This window comes from Hippocampus zosterae, chromosome 6 (assembly GCF_025434085.1).
Source record: "Hippocampus zosterae strain Florida chromosome 6, ASM2543408v3, whole genome shotgun sequence".
Lineage (NCBI taxonomy): Eukaryota > Metazoa > Chordata > Actinopteri > Syngnathiformes > Syngnathidae > Hippocampus > Hippocampus zosterae.
In genome coordinates, this window is record NC_067456.1 from 5964996 (window position 1) to 5981820 (window position 16825).

The 16825-nt window shown below is 40.9% G+C and overlaps 1 protein-coding gene and 1 long non-coding RNA gene across 2 annotated transcripts in view; one reads left to right on the top strand and one right to left on the bottom strand.

Annotated features, from left to right (window-relative positions):
* Nucleotides 1-16825, top strand: part of edil3a (EGF-like repeats and discoidin I-like domains 3a) — an 87936-nt gene that overhangs the window by 29537 nt on the left and 41574 nt on the right. The gene's annotated exons all lie outside the window — the stretch shown is intronic.
* LOC127601847 (uncharacterized) lies at nt 15725-16775 on the bottom strand. The gene is made up of 2 exons (XR_007962666.1): nt 16357-16775; nt 15725-15981 (listed from the first exon to the last, which is right to left on the bottom strand). It is a non-coding gene; the product is annotated as an uncharacterized LOC127601847 (long non-coding RNA).

Below are 16825 nucleotides of genomic sequence, written 5' to 3' on the forward strand. Positions count from 1 at the left end.
CACATTTGCTTTACTGCTCTCTCAGAGCCAAATCCAATTTCACACCTTTGAACATTATCCTTAATACGTGCATTACACATCCCGCTTGTTAGAGCTACTTTGTGAAGCTCGGCTACAAATGTGTCATACGTGGACGAGAAAAATAACTACAAGTCGTCTTGCGTTTTCTTAAATGGACTGTACTGTCTAGGCTTAAAATAACTTAATGGAAGAGCATTTTTTTTCTAATCACTGACTTAATTTGAGGTGCAATCCAGCCATTCTGAAGAGTATTCAGGTGACCTGAAGCAAGGGTTTAATTCAACAATAAAATTTTAACAATATAAGGAGGGAGTTGTAAGGATGCAGCAACTGAATATTTTACCAAGTATTTGAGTATCCTACTGACAATTGTTGTTTATTGTTTATTGTTTATTGAACATAAAACATATACAGTAATAATTTGACAGAAAATAAGGTAGATAAAAAAAGTAAAAAGAAAGAAATCAGTCTTCATTCAACACAGTTATGTTCAAGGGAGTAGGATGAAGTAAAAAAACTTATCTAGTCCTACCCCGTTATGTGTTTATATCTACTAAATCATTTTTATATCAATCAGAAAAGAAAAAGTAAGAAGAAGTCTCCATTAAGGCTCATACTTTACCCTTAAGTTAAACCATTAGTTCCGTATATTTTGATCTATTAATAATTCGAATTGCTTTTTTTTTGTAGTTTGAGAATAACAAGGGCGGCCCGGTAGTCCAGTGGTTAGCACGTCGGCTTCACAGTGCAGAGGTACCGGGTTCGATTCCAGCTCCGGCCTCCCTGTGTGGAGTTTGCATGTTCTCCCCGGGCCTGCGTGGGTTTTCTCCGGGTGCTCCGGTTTCCTCCCACATTCCAAAAACATGCATGGCAGGCTGATTGAACACTCTGAATTGTCCCTAGGTGTGAGTGTGAGTGCGGATGGTTGTTCGTCTCTCTGTGCCCTGCGATTGGCTGGCAACCGATTCGGGGTGTCCCCCGCCTACTGCCCGAAGACAGCTGGGATAGGCTCCAGCACCCCCCGCGACCCTAGTGAGGATCAAGCGGCTCGGAAGATGATGAAGAATAACAATAAACAATTGCATCGAATCATCAAATATTTAAATATAAAATGCATGATTGCTTGATTAAAGAGCAATTATTAATACGAATGAGAAAAAAATGTACTTAAATACTGTCATTTTACATATACGGTACTGTAACTTGTCACCATGGTAATAAACACGACAAGTTTGCCGGCAGTCGCAACCAACAATGGCCTAGCTCTCCGCGGGGCTAATGTTATAGCGCTATCATATCGTCAGCTAATGTTATATTTGTCAGGTGCATTATGAATCTCACTGATTTGCGTAACATTCATATTTACAGTGCTTCAGGTCATACGCGGCTTTACACTGGCGGAGAGCAAGGTCTGTGTTACAACAATTACACGCCACGGTTGTCACTTTGCGTTTTAATCTGGCCTGCTCCCACACTTATGCCATCTTCCCGCGCCGTCATCCGACTCGCTTAGCTTCCACCTGGACATGTGTTGTGCCCGCTAGCAATTTTGATTTTCCCCGAGTCAATGGGAAGTGCAAAATGCTCAATTTTACTGGCAAACTACAACGCAAAACCTCTTATTTTGACCCTTCCAGCTACGTATTTTCGCTTACTTGTCATGTCTTTATATGTCTTTGACAGCTATCGGCTAACATTATAATCTGAAGGTAATGACAGTTCAAAGTCTCTGCAGACTTGTTTCACATCAGAGAGGTTTATGCCATTCAATCTACTCAATACTTCCAATACGTTTCCAGTAAGAAGAAATATGACTTACACCACCAGACAGCCCATTAGCTAATGTTGTGTATTAGCATTAAATGAGTGTTTCCAAGCTTGTGTCAAGGAGTGTCATAACTTACCTTTACAAATGCCGCAAGTGTAAAACAACTGTAAAATATATATTTAAAAAAACAAATCTCTAACTTTTAAATACTAATGCGTGTAATTGGATGAGGAGCCAGTGGAATGAGAAAGAAATACTGTACAAGAAACGCTACTTGGATTTCTTCTCTGGCGACAAGAAGCGTTCATTTTCACAACAGAGGGATCAACCACCGCGTGTCTCAGTTTCAGCTTTTACGCGGCCGTATATTGTCTTGAAGACAGTTTTACGTATTTTTCACGCCGTACCGGTCTCACTATTTTATGAAATATAGCCACACACTTCAGGCTAAACCCACCATGGGTTGATTTCAGCGAGGCATTCATTGTTGCTAAAATGTAATTGCTGCTTAGCTATAATTGCAGAAAGGCTTCCTTTTATAAGGTTACATGTTCAGGCAATCAAGACTACTGAGGAGCACGGTCGTAGTTCAACATTAAACCAAAGACAAATCCGGAGTTTTAAAAGCGGTTTTGTAGGCTACCCGAGTTCTAACAGATACTTGTCTGGCTTTTACCACATTTGCTTTACTGCTCTCTCAGAGCCAAATCCAATTTCACACCTTTGAACATTATCCTTAATACGTGCATTACACATCCCGCTTGTTAGAGCTACTTTGTGAAGCTCGGCTACAAATGTGTCATACGTGGACGAGAAAAATAACTACAAGTCGTCTTGCGTTTTCTTAAATGGACTGTACTGTCTAGGCTTAAAATAACTTAATGGAAGAGCATTTTTTTTCTAATCACTGACTTAATTTGAGGTGCAATCCAGCCATTCTGAAGAGTATTCAGGTGACCTGAAGCAAGGGTTTAATTCAACAATAAAATTTTAACAATATAAGGAGGGAGTTGTAAGGATGCAGCAACTGAATATTTTACCAAGTATTTGAGTATCCTACTGACAATTGTTGTTTATTGTTTATTGTTTATTGAACATAAAACATATACAGTAATAATTTGACAGAAAATAAGGTAGATAAAAAAAGTAAAAAGAAAGAAATCAGTCTTCATTCAACACAGTTATGTTCAAGGGAGTAGGATGAAGTAAAAAAACTTATCTAGTCCTACCCCGTTATGTGTTTATATCTACTAAATCATTTTTATATCAATCAGAAAAGAAAAAGTAAGAAGAAGTCTCCATTAAGGCTCATACTTTACCCTTAAGTTAAACCATTAGTTCCGTATATTTTGATCTATTAATAATTCGAATTGCTTTTTTTTTGTAGTTTGAGAATAACAAGGGCGGCCCGGTAGTCCAGTGGTTAGCACGTCGGCTTCACAGTGCAGAGGTACCGGGTTCGATTCCAGCTCCGGCCTCCCTGTGTGGAGTTTGCATGTTCTCCCCGGGCCTGCGTGGGTTTTCTCCGGGTGCTCCGGTTTCCTCCCACATTCCAAAAACATGCATGGCAGGCTGATTGAACACTCTGAATTGTCCCTAGGTGTGAGTGTGAGTGCGGATGGTTGTTCGTCTCTCTGTGCCCTGCGATTGGCTGGCAACCGATTCGGGGTGTCCCCCGCCTACTGCCCGAAGACAGCTGGGATAGGCTCCAGCACCCCCCGCGACCCTAGTGAGGATCAAGCGGCTCGGAAGATGATGAAGAATAACAATAAACAATTGCATCGAATCATCAAATATTTAAATATAAAATGCATGATTGCTTGATTAAAGAGCAATTATTAATACGAATGAGAAAAAAATGTACTTAAATACTGTCATTTTACATATACGGTACTGTAACTTGTCACCATGGTAATAAACACGACAAGTTTGCCGGCAGTCGCAACCAACAATGGCCTAGCTCTCCGCGGGGCTAATGTTATAGCGCTATCATATCGTCAGCTAATGTTATATTTGTCAGGTGCATTATGAATCTCACTGATTTGCGTAACATTCATATTTACAGTGCTTCAGGTCATACGCGGCTTTACACTGGCGGAGAGCAAGGTCTGTGTTACAACAATTACACGCCACGGTTGTCACTTTGCGTTTTAATCTGGCCTGCTCCCACACTTATGCCATCTTCCCGCGCCGTCATCCGACTCGCTTAGCTTCCACCTGGACATGTGTTGTGCCCGCTAGCAATTTTGATTTTCCCCGAGTCAATGGGAAGTGCAAAATGCTCAATTTTACTGGCAAACTACAACGCAAAACCTCTTATTTTGACCCTTCCAGCTACGTATTTTCGCTTACTTGTCATGTCTTTATATGTCTTTGACAGCTATCGGCTAACATTATAATCTGAAGGTAATGACAGTTCAAAGTCTCTGCAGACTTGTTTCACATCAGAGAGGTTTATGCCATTCAATCTACTCAATACTTCCAATACGTTTCCAGTAAGAAGAAATATGACTTACACCACCAGACAGCCCATTAGCTAATGTTGTGTATTAGCATTAAATGAGTGTTTCCAAGCTTACAGCTATTGGCTTTTCCAATTGAAGGTTGGCTCTAGTGTGACTGATGTCATTGTTTGAGTCTTTATTCTCACCATCGATCATCTTTTGTAATAGTGCGTGTCATGTTCCACCGTGACAACGGAGCTCGCGCACTGTTATCGGGAAAGGAGTCAAACATTGTAATTAACTGTCACAGAGTATAGATGGAAAGTGATTGCCTCGCTTGTCATGAGGTGCCAAAATATTTTAGGGGCGCATGCGCTAACTTTATCAAGGACAAATGAAGCGTAGAATGATAGTGATGTGTCCACCGACAAATGTGTGTTATTTTTTTTTTTCCTTTTCTCACCACAAACTGTAAGTCGCGCCGAACATGGCAGTGGCCTGTTGAACAAAAGAAATGAACAGCGCAACTTGAATTGCTGATGGTTGTCTTTTTGATGGCTGTTGCTGACGACAGACTTTTTGCCATTCGTCTTGGAACACGGGAGTCGGGCGGAACTGATAAGGACTAAATGTAGGAAACGTGAATAAGACAGACAGAGTATTTTGTTCATCGACAGTCGTTATCTCGGCTCCTGCCACAGGACAATCGGTCCGACTTAAATCTGCTGCGCGCCGTGACTTTTAATCAATTCCCTTGCCACAGATCACAGGCTACCTTTCATCAGTCTGTGCTGATGCACCTGTAGTTTTTCTCTTCATGTTCATTTATATCCGCGATAACGTTCGCCGCGCTGCTGACATCTACTTGAATTTTAAGTTGGCTAAAAAAAAAACAGTCAAATGAACTTTTCCGTTCAAATCGCACATTGTAAGATAGTCGCAATGACAACCGTGTTAACGCTGCATTTCAGACTTTTGGCACGGTGGAAATAGTTCACACCGATTTCTATGCATAGAAGGTTGTGGTCAATAGCGAACACCGCATCTACCTCATGTCTACTGTCTCGTAGGTCTTTTCACTCTCAATCGGAGTGCAGGTACACGAGAATCTAACGTTATTGCCAATTCGGACAGCTTTTGTCCATGTTCATCAATGACAAGCTACAGAGTTGATTTCATGACATGTACCAAGGCTACTTCATAAACCACGATCATAAACGTCGTCATCTACATGCATTTGCAGAGTGGTCACCTGATCTTGATCCCCTTTTCCGGATCCTTTTTGCATCAAGAAGTTGGTGTACAATACTTTCCATACTTAAAATGTTTCCCGCGCCCCCCAAGCAGTGGGGCACGGCCCCTCTTTTACCATTTTTTTTCGTTCTTGGGAGGGTTTACAGTCTGACGCACAACCTTGCACAGCAACAAACTCGCACAGCAACACTTCCAGATATCAGGATGTGTGATACAAGATTACAGTTAATTATAAGATACAAGCTAACAATGTTAAATGTCAAATTTCTACATCATCAGCAGCATTTTGGAAATGTGAACTTTTCAAACCAGAACCACAAACAAGGATAACATAAATTCTCACACATATTCCTTTAGCTGCTTTTCCTTCAGGAAATCGAATGTTGACTCGTAGTAGCAATTCAACGAAATATTCTATAATGTGCCAGTGTGTCCACCAAATCTGTTTGCTATTCATCCAAGCTGCCCAAAGCCATCATTTATTTAAGCAGTAAAGCTGAACTCATTTTGAGGGAAGATTTTAACCTCACCCTTCAAAAATGATGCTGCGGGCGCAGGCTTAGCTCAATTGATTAAGATGTACGGCTAAAAAAGTTTGCGGAAATGTTTGCTCAAGGAAAAAAAGTTGCGATGTAAACAGGCTGAAGAAATACTTGTCCTGAAAAAGTTTCAGTCAGGGTGCCTTGGGTATGTTCTTGATTTTTTTTTTTCTACTTTGGGTCACAAAAGTTGTGAAGGATAATGGATATTATGGTAATCTGCTCACCAGTTTTGTTCTGCCTGTGCTTTGGTGACAGCTCTGGCTGGAGGCATCAGGGTCTCTGTCTTTCTCAAAGCAAATCCAATAATGTAAATTTATCTCCAAGTTTGTGGTGAATATTATTTTTTTATACTACTGATTCTGTGCTCTTAGTTTATAGAAGCCCTGAGTGCAACAGTGACTACCAAACCTCCGATTACCTCATTGTCTTTTTTATTTTAAAATTAATGTTACCGTTTGGTTTGTTGTTGTTGTTTTTTTTTTTTTATCACGTAACATGGCAGCAACTGGCAACATGGCTACATACAGAGGAGCTAGTTTACTCAAGCAGATTTTCTGTTGCCAAGTTAACATGTTTCCCATCTCATCTCGTGATTATGCTTCATAAAAGGCAACCGGTGACTTTAATTCTCACGAAGAAAAAGAGGTGCAGAATCATTTGGACATTGTTTTCCATGTGACAAGAAAGGAGCTGGTGGAAAGGAATTTACAGTCAATTACACTGAACTGAATTAAAAATGTCATTTTTTTTTTCTGGGAAGGAATTTAAAAAAAAAAGTTTCATTAGGCCGTCCCAAGAAACCCATAATGCGTCTGCTTCTTTCGAGTCAACAAGTCTGGAGTCTTCATGGCATTTCTCTTGATGCCCCAATAATGTTAACCTGAAAACATGATTGGCTGTTAACTGTAGTGACCGCTTTCCCTAAAAAAGTTAAACACCAACATAACACAGAATGACTGAAACAGTTCGTATGCAAAAATATCGCCAATTCTTAAATGTTTTTTTTTTCAATCCCTTAATGTGACCTATACTGTAGAACCTTATGGCAGCTACTTTACAAAGTATAGCGCCTGATCTCTTTCAAGGCAGCCTATCCCAGCTGTCTCCGGGCAGTAGGCGGGGGACACCCTGAATCGGTTGCCAGCCAATCGCAGGGCACACAGAGACGAACAACCATTCGCACTCACACTCACACCTAGGGACAATTCAGAGTGTTCAATCAGCCTGCCATGGATGTTTTTGGAATGTGGGAGGAAACCGGAGCACCCGGAGAAAAACCACGCAGGCCCGGGGAGAACATACAAACTCCACACAGGGAGGCCGGAGCTGGAATCGAACCCGGTACCTCTGCACTGTGAAGCCGACGGGCTAACCACTGGACTACCGGGCCGCCTAATTACATGTAATATATGTTTTAATTTTAACCAATACCCATGAAACAAAATACTGTCAAAGTGTTTGGGTGTGTAACCACTTGAGGGAAGATTTCTTCTTGTAGTCCAAGTGAACACACAGGTTTGCCGCTGTGCTCAATTATTGCGAGATAGATCTTTCAGGAGGACACGGCTGTTTTCTCCTACTGCATTAGCCCACCCACTGTTCTGAGTCTTTTCAATCTGCGGTCAGATACATTTACGGCAAGACATGAGATTTTAATGTGAAAAGTTCCACAGTTGACCAAATAGCTCAAGAAATGACCGCAGTTACGCAGCCAGACCTCAAGTCATCTTTGAACATTAGCTCAGAGATTAGCTGTGAATGGTCTCTCAAGTCAAACATGGGAACAGAGCTCAGGTTAGCTCATTTATCTGGTTGGTAAAAATAATAATCGGTTAATAACAACGCATTGAAATGCATTGCCTGGAGGGTTGGAGAATGCTAAAATGGAGAATTGCCAACAGACGTGGAATAACTGGATGTAGTGGCATCAACCTGGACAGGGTTCAGGCTTCTGGGAGTTGCAGATGCGGTCATTCGCATTTGCACTCTCACTCTGTAATCAGCCATGGTTAAATTACTCTGACAGAAATGTTCTTTTTTTTCTCATGCCTTCTGAGCTGCTAATTCACTTTACTATCCAAATGATCTTGTTGTGGCTGAACACTAACCTGCAATGCAGATGGAAAATGCTGTGTTGGTGACCTTTAGCCCGGTTAGCAAGCTGGTCCGTTAGTCTTTCCTGTTCTTAGCACCACTCTCCTTCGTCTGGATAGTGCTGCTTTTAGCCACCATTGGAGAGCTATTATCAGATCGGATGTCTTTGAGTTCATAAGTTGTTGTTTTTTTTTTCTCCAACATAGAACAGCACCGAATAATTTTTATTGTTTTAAGTCGTTTCGACTAATCTAGTGGTTGTTGGCCTTCTTTGTCAGACCCATCGCTAATACCGTATATTCAGTATAAGGCGCTTCGGAGTATAAGGCGCACCTTCTATGAATGGCCTATTTTAAAACTGTTTTCATATAGGGCGCACCACATTATAAGGCACATTGAATAGAAGCCACAATATGGGCTGCAGTTACATCATGTATCCACTAGATGGAACTACACTGAAGAGAGTACAATACAATACAATACAGCTTTATTTATGTAGCGCTTTAACAACTGCTGTAGCTCGATCTTTACAGAACATTTAAAATACTACATCCAAGAAATCAGAATATTGATCCATTTATAAGACGCATCAGATTATAAGGCGCACTGTTGCCTTTTGAGAGAATTTAATGCTTTTAGTTGCACCTTATACCGCGGAAAATACAGTCTTTTAAAAAAGATGTTTTGTATTCCACACATAGCCGTTGGTTTTTGAAAAACGGATGTGTAAAATATACTATTTTCAATAACATTCTCTGGAAAGTGGGCGGCCCGGTAGTCCAGTGGTTAGCACGTCGGCTTCACAGTGCAGCGGTACCGGGTTCGATTCCAGCTCCGGCCTCCCTGTGTGGAGTTTGCATGTTCTCCCCGGGCCTGCGTGGGTTTTCTCCGGGTGCTCCGGTTTCCTCCCACATTCCAAAAACATGCGTGGCAGGCTGATTGGACGCTCTAAATTGTCCCTAGGTGTGAGTGTGAGTGTGAATGGTCGTTTGTTTCTGTGTGCCCTGCGATTGGCTGGCAACCGATTCAGGGTGTCCCCCGCCTACTGCCCGAAGACAGCTGGGATAGGCTCCAGCACCCCCCGCGACCCTAGTGAGGATCAAGCGGCTCGGAAGATGAATGAATGAATGAATTCTCTGGAAAGTGTTGTCTGCAAGAATGCTGGAATTTCATTCTACATGGCTGTCAAAAAGAAAAAAAAAGAAGAAGGTAATGGAGGTGTAAAATCAGTCAGCCAGCCAACTCCTCCTTTTCAAAGAAGCCGTTAAAAAAGATGCATTTCTTCAACTTTTCCTCTACTTTTTAACCTTTTCTGTGAAGAGGTCCAGCCGACGTGTTTAATCCCCCCTTGGCTTTAATTCCTCTACAATGTGACCTTGTGGCCTCTCCAGGAGCGAAGGACCTGCACAACCTGGAAGATGGTGACAGCATCATCCCAGAGGAATTTCTAAACCCTTACACTCAATTCTGCCGTCGGCTTATGTCCTTCTCTAGCAGCCATAACGACACTCTAATAAAAGCTCGACCAAACAATCCTGCATTGAATCTCGACAATCAAATAATTAAGGTGCTCACAGGAAAAAGGTCAGAGATGCACTTTGTAAACATACATCTACTCCGTAATCCTAAGCATTCAAAAAGCATAGAACTTCATGTAAATAATTCGTACTTCCGCCAGAATAAGTTTGCGATACTTTCTCTTCTCAAGTCATATACTTGAGCAGAATTCAAAGAGAAGGTCAGCGAGGATATTTTTTGAAAAAAAATCAGTCAGAGCGAAGTTCGTCTGGTGAAAGTGCTGAAGCATCTTAAATTGGCAGCATCAATATTAAACTCTTCATAAATCTTCCGGATGCCAACCTCAATCAAGAATGGTTTAAAATCGATAGACAATTGCTGAGTCAAGGTTCCGAGTCTCAATTAGTTTATTTTTATTTTTTTCAAAAGTAGCTTTTATGTGTTTTTGCTTCCCGTTGAAAGTAATGACTGAATACTGCAATTGCAACATAAAGGCACTGACTTTGCCTGCCAATTAGTACACTAACAATCAGTTGACCTAAAGACGGACTTTTTTTTCAACATCAAGACATTTTTAGAAATGTGCCGTATGGGTCTGATAAAAAATGACAATTAATTGATTGCAATTTTGGGCGGCCCGGTAGTCCAGTGGTTAGCACGTGGGCTTCACAGTGCAGAGGTACCGGGTTCGATTCCACCTCCGACCTCCCTGTGTGGAGTTTGCATGTTCTCCCCGGGCCTGCGTGGGTTTTCTCCGGGTGCTCTGGTTTCCTCCCACATTCCAAAAATATGCATGGCAGGCTGATTGAACACTCTAAATTGTCCCTAGGTGTGAGTGTGAGTGCGAATGGTTGTTTGTCTTTGTGTGCCCTGCGATTGGCTGGCAACCGATTCAGGGTGTCCCCCGTCTACTGCCCGGAGACAGCTGGGATAGGCTCCAGCACCCCCCGCGACCCTAGTGATGATCAAGCGGTTAGGAAGATGAATGAATGAATGAATGATTGCAATTTTTGGACACGAGGCCACATTTAGTTTTCATGACCTACACATGCAGACTGTCCCTTACACAATTACAAGTATGGCGGAAGGCAGGGGGGGAAAACACATGGAGTCTCTAACCAAAGAGCCATTTGAACCCGTTTCATCAAAGAAACCATGGGAGCCACAAACCCTTTGGACATCTAAAATATAAGATTGATTTTCTCCTCCTTTTTTCTGTTCCTTTCCACCGCAGACACCCGTTTGAAGCGGCAATATGTCAGCGCCTTCACCAAATTGGATGTAGCCACCCTATTAGCCATAACATCAGCAATTAATAAAATTGAGTGATGCGTATTAACTGTAAACATTGTCCGTGGTAATATTTGCAAAGGGCACCATTCAAGACAGTGACAAGTGTCGCGCAGAGTATGGTAAGCATAAAATATATCGAGCGAAGTAAATGCTGTCTCAAGGCCAATAATAATAATTCCCCACCCCCAAATGCTTTTTATGTGCCCCCTTTAACCCTGGGAACGCATATGACTCCAGAATGAAATGTCTCCTTTTGACAAATATTTTCCTTTCAGAATTTTTTTTTTTCAAGCGCTTGTAATTCCCTCGTTCATTCCATCAACATGATATTGCTCACTTCAAAATGTTGCTCTTTTTCTCCTCATTTGGTGATTGTCACTGCCGTTGAATGACACTCACGTGAACGGTGACAGACGCTTCTTCCTACACATCGTCTTGTAAAAATATGGCACATTAGACTTTGGCTCCGTATGTTACGGTCGAGCGTCACTGTCGAAGTGTCATCAGTGTGTTTGGCGCAGTATAAAACATACTAGTTTCGGTGCAGTTTTGTTTTGCATGTGAAAACTAAGCTGCAGACAAAAAGAATGAAATCACTTTAATGTTAGATGGAGGTGAAAAAAAAGTTTCCACCCTGGAGCTTCGTTGTGAGCATGAGGTGCTCTTTCATTTGTGGTGAAGTATGAGTAGATCTTTCACGCCAGTACGATATTGCAAAAAAATATATATATAAATGGAGGAAAGAAATCTTCTCTCCGGAAAGTATTAAATGATATGTGCATATTCATCAAGTGCGGTCAGAAAAGAAGCTGCGTTATGAGCAATCCGGGAAATATTTATGTTGTTTAGCTTCCATCACCGTCTGTTATTCAGGTACTTACCGGAGTGAAAGCTTTTATGAAGTCTCACTCACCCAATTCAAAAATCAAGTTATGCCTTTTACGCGGACTCCATATAAAAATTAAATGACCTCCAGTCCGAGACATCAACGTTTAAATTATCCTCTTAAAACGTCTTTAATAAAGTCTTCTGTCATTTTGCTAATTAAAACGATGATATAGAGTACGGAGTTCACCGAGTAAAGTCATTGGGCGTCTGTTTTTCATATCACCCCCTTAATGAATTCATACTGTTATCAAGAGAATCACAAGCTTTTTTTCTGTATCGAACCCAGCGTCTGACTGCTGGACCACGGCGATGCTCATCAGCAGGGATCCTTTTTCCAGGCTAAACTCTCACACTGTAAGGAAGCGAGATGATAACTTCAAATAAGGTTTTGAGTATTCAGGGTCAGAGGCTAATTATACTGTCTGTCTCATTCATGACAATCACAACCTTCCGAGCCTGAAGGTCAAGAAGGATCTGCTTGCTTCTTTTATTTTTTGAAACTGAGAAGTGGCTTGCTATGGATGGCCTCAACTTAAGATAAGATTCATTTGTCTCACAATGGAGACACGTAGCCAGCGTCCTGGACGCTCTTCCTACATAGGGTAAGTTTTTACCTTTCTGGGAAACAATGAATGGCAGAAATGTTAAAAAAAAAAAAAGGATTTTCTGTCGTTAATCTAGTGGTAGATTTGGTGAACTAAAAATATACGAATTTTTGAGGATTCCCCCCGACCCCCAAAAAAGCTTATGTTGGGATCAAATGTATTTTTGGAGATATGGTTTATACATAAACAAACCCGCAACCACATGTTATGAATTTAATGTATCTCAAAGGGAAACTTAAAATGTTTGACTTGTTTTCTCTTCAATAAATGCCATGCATTGTTTTACTTTGTTTAGTCTCCCAATTCCATCTATATGCTAATCTAAAGTACTCTTCTACCGTGACCTGGATGAACCGGAACACAGTTTTACTCTGGCCATGTGTCCGCAGCAGCTGCAGGCAGGCACCGGTGAGGTCATTGCAGCCCAGTAGAAAGGTCACCACTGACCCAGAGTGTTGCAGAGCTTCGGGCATGTTCCTGCTCCCTGGACACACCACAGCCAATTTACGCTCACGGCCGGCCTCGGTTCCTGACATATAGCGCTATTCATTGCTCTCATTATTGTCCAGCGGAGACACTTTCCAGAGAATAATAGGAGCTGAGGCAAAGAATGAGACATTCCAGTGAACTGATGAGAGCTCCTTTAGAGTCGGACCACAGACCAGGAGAGCAGCTGTTCTATTTGTTTTCCCCTCACTCATACCCTTGACCAAAGCGTACGGTTGTCCCGCATTGTAGTGCGTTTCACTTTTTCTAGCTAACTGGTCTTACTGTTGACTCACGAATAATAAAGCGTGAGCGAGGAGGAAAAAGGGGGTGAAAGACAGAGAATGGCGAGTCGGTTTGGGATCATTTCACACTTGTAAAGGAAGATAAAGTGCAATGTGTCACCTACATTGGAGGACTAGCTTCCAGAGCAGCATGACTACAAGCCAGCACAGTTACTCTAGCTCATTTCATCGAGTTTACCACCGCTAGTAGGAATGTGTTGTCATACCCTTGCTTTTTTTTTTAATAAATGGGAACAAAATAAACATAAAGCACATTCATACACTTGCTGTTATGACCACAAGTGATCAATACACTGACTGGCGAACCTGAGCTAACAGCAGCTAACCATCCTATAATTTTTTGATTTCCACATCACTCAACGGACCAGGCCCCAACTATTGAATCATCACACATTCAAATTCACAGATACTACAGTGTAGAAAATCCATTCATTCATTTTTAACAACGCTTATCATGAACAGTGTTACGAGGAGTTGCCGGAGCCTATCCCAGCTGAAGACAGACTACACTCTGAACTGGTCGCCAGTCCGTCGCAGGGCACATATAAAGACAAAGGACCATTCACACTCATATTTGTCACTGAGTGGGAACCGATCCCACGCTGCCCACACACAAGTCCGGCGTGTGTACCACGAGACCATCGGCGACAACAGTATAGAACATGAGGATAGTTAACCCAAATGGACTAAATACCTGCACCTCACATGCATATGTTGTATTGGTTATAATGCATAACACTAATTAAAAACATATAGAGGAAAAAAAATAAATATATGATTTTTATTTATTCGATTTTCATCTATCTCTAGCGGTTCTGGAACACAAATTTGTCACAAAGAATGAATGTATAAATAAATGGCTGGATATTTTTAACTCAGTTCATTGCTGAAAGCTTTCAGCATAATTATTATTTTTTTTAATTATTATTATTATTATTATTTATCATTATTTGGATTTTTTTTTTTTACATTTTATTTGATCGTACAGGACAATAGAAGAGAGCATATTCAACCACACACACACACACACACACACACACACACACACACGCGCACACATACGTGTTTTGGTGCATTTTCAGGACGTCCGTTTGTTCACCCGACATATGGGTACATGCCTTTCCCGTGGTCCTACAGGCTCCAAAAAAATATGGTAACCATGAAAAAAAATCAGGAAGACAGCCATCTACTCAGATTTTGGCTAGGACGTAATTTTTTTTTGATTTATGACAAAACTACTACATATGAGGACATTGACAGGTTTTTGTGTATTATGGAGACAGTCACCTCAAACACACTACCATTTCATGTTTTTGTGAATTTTGAGCCCCCTGGATACACATCATTTTCAAGTATATATGACTTATGAAGACCAGCTAAGAGTAAAGTGTGTATTTTTAAATTGACTCATGTTACATAACAACAGTATATGTTAGGCACATGTGTCCAATTGTCATGCTCGGGCATGGTGAGAACTCTACAAAGGAAGGATGCCCAGATTCAAACATTCAAATATCAATTGCTGAACTGTGAGGCGAATGTGCCAAACAGTCGTTATACCCGTCATCCCTCAAATATTCACATTAATAATACAAGATAGTAAAATAAGCTGTGAAGAAGAAGAGACGGTTAAATATGTGGTCAGTCCACTTTCTTATTTTTTAATTGCTGACAATATGAAATTATGAACACAGAAAACATGCCACCTCCTCTCCATGACACAAAGCACTGCAATAGATGAGGGTTGTTTGAACTGAAGAAGATTATGTCAAAATGTGAATACTGCGATGAAGAATTTTTAATGAATCTGGCCATATATTGTGCCATGTGTGTAGCAACTTCTTTAGCTACCGTTAGACAAAAGCAACTTTTCAAAAAGTATTGAAATTCTTGAAATAGGATGAATTCAAATGTTTTAGGGTTTTTCCGAAATATCACCTCAAACCTAATAAGCCTATCTTTTGTGAGAAGTTTGTATATCGTACGTACGTTTATATACAGCAGGAGTGTCCAAGGTCGGTCCTCAAGGGCCGCTGTCTTTTTGTTTTCCAGCTCTCCCAGGATGTTCTAATGCTGCATCAGAGCTGACTGATGAACTGATCATCTGAAACAGGTGTGATGCAGCCGGGAGGGCTGGAAAACAGGCACGACAGTGGCCCTCCAGGCCCAGATCGGGACATGCCTGATATACAGTATAATTTACATGTTCATACATCTTCAAGGATTTTCCAAATTGCTCTTGAAGATCATGAAACAACAAACGTGAAACACAGTATCCAACAACAAATATGAAATCCATAATTGACCATCCCACCCTAAATGCACCATTGCTATTGCTTTAGTTAACTTGAACTGAAATGTACCCAGACGTGCTCGCATTTCAATGGACTAGCCATTCATTTCCCTTTTTAATGCAGTTATATCCTGTTGTGGATGTAGTTTTTGATGGACACCCAGCCTCTGTCGTTCAGAGCTGCTGGCTCTGCGTGGAGACAGGACTCACAGCTCGTTTTACCTGAAACTTTATGGCTTGTTATGAAATCAAACATATGTCGCTCAACAGCCTTCACTTCATAATCTGTCCACGTGCGTCTCTTATTCCCACCTGTAAAAGAAGGCATTATTTATTAAAAATGGAAAAATAAAATAATCAAAATAAGATATTCCAGGAAATAATGAGAATTTTGAAAATTTGAGAATTTTGAGAATTTATCTCTCATTCCATTCATGGTCTCCAGAGGGTTCAGTCAGGTCACTTGGTGTCTGGAACATAACATTACGGTGTCAAAATATTCAGCATTCTTCATTCTGACCAGTTAAGAAATGAATAAACATTAATTATCATTGAACATTGCTCACGGGAGAGTTTGGGATGAATATACCACACTATAGAAAGTTAACACTGTTCAGTTCTGTGGAACAGCAATATGGGGACATTCGAACACAGGCTCTCCAGAGTTAGGTTAAGACAAAAGTCATGTCACCTGAAACACACTCAGGTTTTTCAGGTCTGAAGAAATATGAGGACATGACGACTGAAACCATGGAGAGTCCATGTTTCTGATTTATAACTTCTCCTGTGTTTGTCAAAGAAAGCTGAAAACTCAAACCTAGTATATAATGATAAGACGTAGTAACCTGTTGTAAGGAAGAAGTGGATCTTCCACTCCTTTCTTGATCTTCAAAAGGTTTCATCAGGATCGGAACACTTGGTGTCTGCAACATAGCCACAGTGCAGTGTCAGAAATATTCAAATTTATTCATCCTGATTAGTTAATAAATGAATAAACATTGTTATTCATTGAACATCGCTCACAGGAGGGTTTGGGATTAATATAAGACACTATAGAAAGTTAACACTGTTCAGCTCTGTGTAACAGCAATATGGGGACATTCGAACACAGGCTCTCCAGAGTTAAGTCCAGACAAAAATCATATCACCTGAAACACACTCCGGTTTTTCAGGTCTAAAGAAATATGAGGACATGACGACTGAAATCATGGAGAGTCCATGTTTCTGATTTATAACTTCTTCTGTGTTTGTCAAAGAAAGCTGAAAACTCAAACCTAGTATATCATGACAAGTAGTAACCTGTTGTAAGGATGA